Below are 7,850 nucleotides of genomic sequence, written 5' to 3'. Positions count from 1 at the left end.
TAGAGGCATTCCTGCCTTTGGGTTCTGTGAAACACCTCTATAACTATATAATAAATTTCTCTTTGCTACATAAGCTGGCTTATTTGTTTCTTCATTTGCAACTAAAAGGACCCTAACTAATAAAATAAGAATATAATGGTTCCTATTTTCTGGCATACTTGCTGAAAGTCAAACTCTGTTCTAAGTGTTTTACATGTATTTTATTATTTAATTCTCCCAACAACTTAGTGAGGAAGAGAAGGTAACATTAATCTAAAACTGAATAACCCACCCAACATCTCACTTCTCATTAATTGCAGAGCCAAATTCAAAAGAAGTCACGGTCCTAACTATTATATTTCACTGTCTCCTTTGACACAGACCTCAGTGTTCCCAAAGCATACAGCAGTACTGGTGTTAAAGATAAGGCACCTGCAGCTTTCTGGGTAATGAGTATTCATTTTTGAGTCTACAACAATTCTTTATTATTATGTGCCAGATAATGTTCTAGGTACTAAAGACACAGTGGTAAATAAGACAAAGAGTTCACCTTTATGGGGATTATACTTTGCTGATAGGAAACTTAAGCAATAAATTAGCTAAAAAATAAAAAAGAGGAAAATGAAACAGTAATAGAAAGTGACCAAGGGAAGAGTCAACTTTAGTTTGAGCATTCCAGGAAGGCCTCTCTGGAGAGATCCTATATGAGATAAGCCTTGATATTACAGGAGAACCAATTGTTTTGAGATCTGGGAAAAGTGCATTTCAGACAGAGATGCACCAAGTACAAAGTCCTTCAGGTGTAAATGGAGATGAATGTTAGAGAAAGGATCAGGGATGATGTCAATATCATGGTGATATGAGATACTCCAGTTCATCATCACTAAACCTGCCTTACAAGAGATGTTGAAAACAACTCTTCTAACTCAAACAAAAAGGCGAAAGAATTCAAAACTTTGAGTAAAGTGGTAAATAGGATCAGAAAATTGCAACTTCAGAACAGATTGTTAAACAGTTATAGAGTAAAAGTTAAAGGGAAAAAGCAGTAAAATTACTATACCTACTCTAATTTGGTAACGAACTCACAATTTAAAAAGGGTTAATTTGAGACAACAAAAACTTAAGAGGGGAAGAGGAAAAGGACGGAATCCATACAGGCAAATAATTTGCTATTAGCAGAAAAAGGACTATTTTACCTATGATAGGCTTTATACAAACCTCATGATAACCATAAAACATCTAGAGCAGAGGAACAAAATGTAAGAAAAGAGGAAACTGAGAAACACATCATAGAAAACTATCAAGCTAAAATGGCAGAGAGAAACACAAGAGAAAAGAAACAATGGAGATACAGATCAACCAGTAAACAAAAGATTAAATGGCAGTACTAAGTACTCACTTGGCAGTAATCACCTTAAATACAAGTGAATTAAGTTCACCAATCAAGACACAGAGTGGCTGAATGGGTTAAAAAATAAGATCCAATTATATGCTGCCTCTGGGGGATTCAACTATTCCACTTTGGGGTAGTTATCTGAAGAATACAAAAACATAATTTGAAAAGATACGTGCACCCATATGTTCACTGCAGCACTATTTACAATAGCCAAGATGTGGAAACAATCTGAGTGGCCACTGACAGATGAATAGATAAAGAAGGTATAGTATATGTATGCAATGAAATCGTGCTCTACCATTAAGCAAAAATGAAATCTTGCCATTTGTGAAAAAAAGAATGAAACCTAAAGATATCAATCCAAGTGAAAAAAGATGGAGAAAGACAAATGTTGTATGATTTCACTCATCGTGGATATAAAAATCAAAACACATACACACAGAGAGCAAATTGGTGGCTACCAGATGGGAAGAGCAGGAAAGGGAGGTAAAAATGGGTAGAAAGGGTCAAGTGTGAGGTGATGAATGGAAACAAGACTTTTGGTGGTGGGGATGCAGAAGTATACACAGATGTCAAACAATAATGTCATACACATGAAACTTACGTAATGTTATAAACCAATGTCACTTCAGTTAAAAAAAAAAAAAAGGAGACCAGTGTTGCCAGGGAACAACTAGGGAGTGGTCAGATCATGTGAGGTGTTGAAACATGGTTAAAAGTTTGGATTTTGTTGTAAGTGAACTGTGAAGTAATTTGAAGGTTATATCATGATCTAAATGGAGCTGAGATAGGATTATAGTACATGGAAAAACAGCACTCATAATGATCGTAGCTGAGCACTTGCAAGACCTGCCTTGGAGATTGAAGACATTGATATGAGGGACTAATGTCCTGAATGAGCAGGTAAAGGCAAAAACCAGTAAAATTTGGTTATTAATGTAATTACATTTCCAGCCAAAGATTGATAAAGCCTGGAATAAAATAGAACCTGATATGGAATAACAGACTGGTTCAAAATTCTGAGAGGAGAACGAAAAGGATATGTATTGTCACTCTGCTTATTTAACTTATATGCAGAGTACATCTTGCAAAATGCTGGACTGGATGAATCACAAGCTGGAATCAAGATTTCCAGGAAAAATATCAACAACCTCAGATATGCAGATGATACCAATTTAGTGGCAGAAAATGAAGAGCTTCTTGATGAGACTGAAAGAGGAGAGTGAAACAGATGACTTAAAACTCAACATTCAAAACACTAAGATCATGGTATCCAGTCCCATCATGTAATGACAAATAGAAAGGGAAAAAGTGGAAGTAGTCACAGATTTTCATTTCTTGGGTTCCACAATCACTTTAGATGGTGACTACAACCATGAAATTAATACACGCTTGCTCCTGGGAAGGAAAGCTATGACAAACCTAGACAGCATATTCAAAAGCAGAGACATCACTTTGTTGACAATAGTCTGTATGGTCAAAGCTATGGTTTTTCCAGTAGTCATGTACAGATGGGAGAGATGGACCACAAAGAAGGCTGAGTGCAGAAGAACTGATGCTTTCAAAGTGTGGTGTGTTGGAGAAGACTCTTGAGAGCTACTTGGACTGCAAGGAAATCAAATCAGTCAATTCTAAAGGAAATCAACCCTGAATACTCATTGGAAGGACTGATGTTGAAGCTGAGGCTCCAATACATTGTCTACCTGATTCGAAGAGCTGACTCATTGGAAAAGACCCTGATGCTAGGAAGGACTGAAGGCAAAAGGAGAAAGAGGCAGCAGAGGATGAGGTGGTTGTTAGATAGCATCACTGACTCAATGGACATGAAATTGAGCAAACTCTGGGAGATAGTGGAGGACAAAAGAGCATGGCTTGTTGCACTCCATGGTCCTGCAAAGAGTCAGACACAACTTGTCAACTCAAAAATAGCAAAAGAAAACACAGGAATTTTGGGGAGTCTTTTTGGAAGGAGTTTCCTATAATACTGAGGAGGGGATGTGAAGATGTGGAGCACTAGACTTGGTGAAGAGCATGTAGTTCAGTTCAGTTTAGTTGCTCACTAGTGTCTGACTCTTTGTGACCCCATGGACTGCAGCACACCAGGCTTCCCTGTCCATCACCAACTCCCCAAGCTTGCTCAAGCTCATGTCCATTGAGTCAGTGATGCCATCCAACTGTCTCATCCTCTGTGGTCCCCTTCTGCTGCCTTCAATCTTTCCCAGCATCAGGGTCTTTTCAAATGAGTCAGCTCTTTGCATCAGGTGGCCAGAGTATTGGAGTTTCAGCTTCAGCATCAGTCCTTCCAATGAACATTCAGGACTGATTTCCTTTAGGATAGACTGGCTTGATCTCCTTGCAGTCCAAGGGACTCTCAAGAGTCTTCTCTAACACCACAGTTCTAAAACATCAATTCTTCAGTGCTCAGCTTTCTTTAGAGTCTAACTCTCACATCCATACATGACTACTGGAAAAACCATAGCTTTGACTAGATGGACCTTTGCTGGCAAAGTAATGTCTCTGCTTTTTAATGTTCTGTCTAGGTTGGTCATAGCTTTTCTTCCAAGGAGCAAGCGCCTTTTAATTTCATGGCTGCAGGCACCATCTGCAGTGATTTTGGAGCTCAAGAAAATAAAGCCTGTTTCTGTTTCCATTACTTCCCCATCTGTTTTCCATGAAGTGATGGGACTGGATGCCATGATCTTCATTTTTTAAATGCTGAGTTTTAAGCCAACTTTTTCACTCTCCTCCTTCACTTTCATCAAGAGGCTCTTTAGTTCTTCACTTTCTGCCATAAGGGTGGTGTCATCTGCATATCTGAGGTTGTTGATATTTCTCCTGGCAATCTTGATTCCAGCTTGTGCTTCATCCAGCCTGGCATTTCACATGATGCACTCTGCATATAAGTTAAATAAGCAGGGTGACAATACACAGCCTTGACGTACTTCTTTCCCAATCTGGAACTCGTCTGTTGTTCCATGTCTGGTTCTAACTGTTGCTTCTTGGCCTGCATACAGATTTCTCAGGAATCAGGTAAGGTGGTCTGGTATTCCTATCTTTTTAAGAATTTTCCACAGTTTGTTGTGATCTACATAGTCAAAGGCTTTGGGGTAATCAATAAAGCAGAAGTAGGTGTTCTTCTGGAACTCTCTTGCTTTTTTAATGATCCAACGAATGTTGGCAATTTGATCTCTGGTTCCTCTGCCTTTTCTAAATCCAGCTTGAACATCTGGAAGTTCACAGTTCACATACTATTGAAGCCTGGCTTGGAGAATTTTGAGAATTACTTTGCCAGCGTGTGAGATGAGTGCAATTGTGTGGTAGTTTGAACATTTTTTGGCAATGCCTTTCTTTGGGATTGGAATGAAAAGTGACCTTTTTTCACGAAGAGCATGACAAATACTGCTGAATTTGAGGAAAAGCATTTTTGAATAACACAATGGCTACTGGCTAGATCAAAGTGGTTTCCTAGACTAATGCTTTTTTCTAAACAGATATTTCTCCAAAGAAGACATACAGATGGCTAACAAACACATGAAAATATGCTCAACATCACTCATTATCAGAGAAATGCAAATCAAAACCACAATGAGGTACCATTACACGCCAGTCAGGATGGCTGCTATCCAAAAGTCTACAAGCAATAAATGCTGGAGAGGGTGTGGAGAAAAGGGAATCCTCTTACACTGTTGGTGGGAATGCAAACTAGTACAGCCACTATGGAGAACAGTGTGGAGATTTCTTAAAAAACTGGAAATAGAACTGCCATATGACCCAGCAATCCCACTCCTGGGCATACACACTGAGGAAACCAGATCTGAAAGAGACACGTGCACCCCAATGTTCATCACAGCACTGTTTATAATAGCCAGGACATGGAAGCAACCTAGATGCCCATCAGCAGATGAATGGATAAGGAAGCTGTAGTACATATACACCATGGAATATTACTCAGCCATTAAAAAGAATTCATCTGAAGCAGTTCTAATGAGATGGATGAAACTGGAGCCCATTATACAGAGTGAAGTAAGCCAGAAAGATAAAGAACATTACAGTATACTAACACATATATATGGAATTTAGAAAGATGGTAATGATAACCCTATATGCAAAACAGAAAAAGAGACACAGATGGACAGAACAGACTTTTAGACTCTGTGGGAGAGGGCGAGGGTGGGATGTTTCGAGAGAACAGCATCGAAACATGTATATTATCTATGATGAAACAGATCACCAGCCCAGGTTGGATGCATGAGACAAGTGCTCGGGCCTGGTGCGCTGGGAAGACCCAGAGGGATTGGGTAGAGAGGGAGGTGGGAGGGGCGATCGGGATGGGGAATACATGTAACTCCATGGCTGATTCATGTTAATGTATGACAAAACCCACTACAATATTGTGAAGTAATTAGCCTCCAACTAATAAAAATAAATGAAAAAAAAAGTGGTTTCCTAGACTAATGCTTTTTCAGTCACTATTTTCCTGCAAGGATTAATCCTGTCACCATTTCTAGAATGCAGAAATCATGGCAACCTAAAAAATCAGTTTCTCTCCTATTTTTGTTTTACATTTATGTATTAATTAGTTATTCAAATTAATGTTTACTGTATACCTAATATGTGCAAGAAGAGGACAGGCAGAACCCAGCACCCATGACCACTCTAATCTCATCTCCTTTGATTTTTCTTATTCCCTCTACTTCAACTATGTTGATATCTGTGCTGTTTCTCCAATAGCCCAGGCTTGTTACTGCTTCAAGGTTTTTGCACAAACTGAAATATTCTTTCCTGAGATTTCCATTTGATTTTCTACCTCACTACCTGTAAGCCTTTCCTCGAAGCTACCTTTCACCATTCCTGGTCATGAAACTCCCTTTTTCCTTCTTCCCTCTGATTCCTCTGTTTTTCCTATCAATACCTGATATCACATGCATTTTATCATTTTTATTGCCTTTGCTTCTAGAATTAAGGTCAATGAGGATTAACCTCTATGAGCCTCTGATCATGGCTATATTCCTAATGCCTAGAGCATATTATAAGAGTTTAGTAAGTACCTATTGAATGAATAAGTCAATGAGGGCAGGAAGGGAGATGGTGAACAAGTTAAGTAAGCCAAGCACTGGACTGGGTACTTTATATAGGTTATCTCCTGCATGGTGAATATTGTCCTGGTGTTAAAGGTGAAGAAATTGAGGGAAAACTTGTCCAAGATGATGAAGTTATAATAAATGGCAGAGTTTATTTTCAAAATTGGGCCTTTCTGGCTTCCTCTACACCATAATTTTGCCTTGTAGAAAGCACTGTCACAATGACTTAAAGAGGTGACTTCCAGGGTGGGGCTGTTGCTTAGCAGCCAGTCTGAGTTATACTGTCCAAAGTCTTGGTTAAAGTCCACTTATAAAAGTTGTCACTAATGGAGTCAATACATGAGAGAGTCAGAAATTTTGAAAGTCCCTATAAGGAAGAGTTATGGTCCGGAGCTTCTCTGAGATTTTCGAAGTTCATGCCATCTGGCTTATCCAGGAGCTTGAAGGAAAACATTATGCTACAGATTACCCAGCCATTCCTTTGGGACTTTGATCATGGTAATCATATTCTTGAACTCTAGCACATATATGAAAACTCATTCCTTCAGTATTGGAGTCTAATTGGAAAGCAATGAGGTAGGAGCCTTGATGCCAGTGGGGACGGGGTCAGTGCTCCACTCAACAAGTCATGAACCTTGACTATGGGTGAGACCCATCCAGATAAAAGGGCACCATTAAAAAATTTGCACAAAGGTACCCTTAGAGTTAGATATAGCCCGGGCATGGGAGTGGTCGGTTGAAAATGCATTGTTTGTTAAATGCCAATTTTAGGTTAGTCACTTGCTGTCATATGATCCAGCAAGTCCACTTCTGGGTATACAGTCAAAGAAAACAAAAATACTAACTCGAAAAGACACATGTTCATAGCAGCATTATTTACAATAGTCAAGGTATGGAAGCAATACTATGCAGTCATGAAAAATAACAAAATGTTGCTATTTGCAAGAACATGGATAGAGACGAGGCGGTATTGTATTAAGTGAAATAAGTTGGATAGAGAAAGACAAATGTATGATATCACTGTATGATATCACTTAGATGTGGAATCTAAAACATAAAATAAAATAATGAATATAACAAAAAAAAAAAAAAAAGACTGAGATACAGAGAACAAACTAGTGGTTACTAGTGGGGAGAGGGAAGGGGGAGGCGCAAAATAGGGGTAGGGGATTGGGAGATACAAATTACTATGTATAAAATAAATAAGATACAAATAAATGTCATACAGCACAGGGAATACAGTCAACATTTTATAATAACTATAAATGGAGTATAATCCATAAAACTTTGAGTCTTATGTTGTACACATTAAACCAATATAATATTATAAATCTACTATACCTCAATTACGACCCAGATAATCATGATGGTGTGATCACTCGCCTAGAGCCAGA

The sequence above is a fragment of the Muntiacus reevesi genome, chromosome 1 (assembly GCF_963930625.1).
Source record: "Muntiacus reevesi chromosome 1, mMunRee1.1, whole genome shotgun sequence".
Taxonomy (NCBI): Eukaryota; Metazoa; Chordata; class Mammalia; order Artiodactyla; family Cervidae; genus Muntiacus; species Muntiacus reevesi.
The sequence above is the reverse complement of the archived record's forward strand: the minus strand, read 5'-3'. Positions refer to the sequence as shown.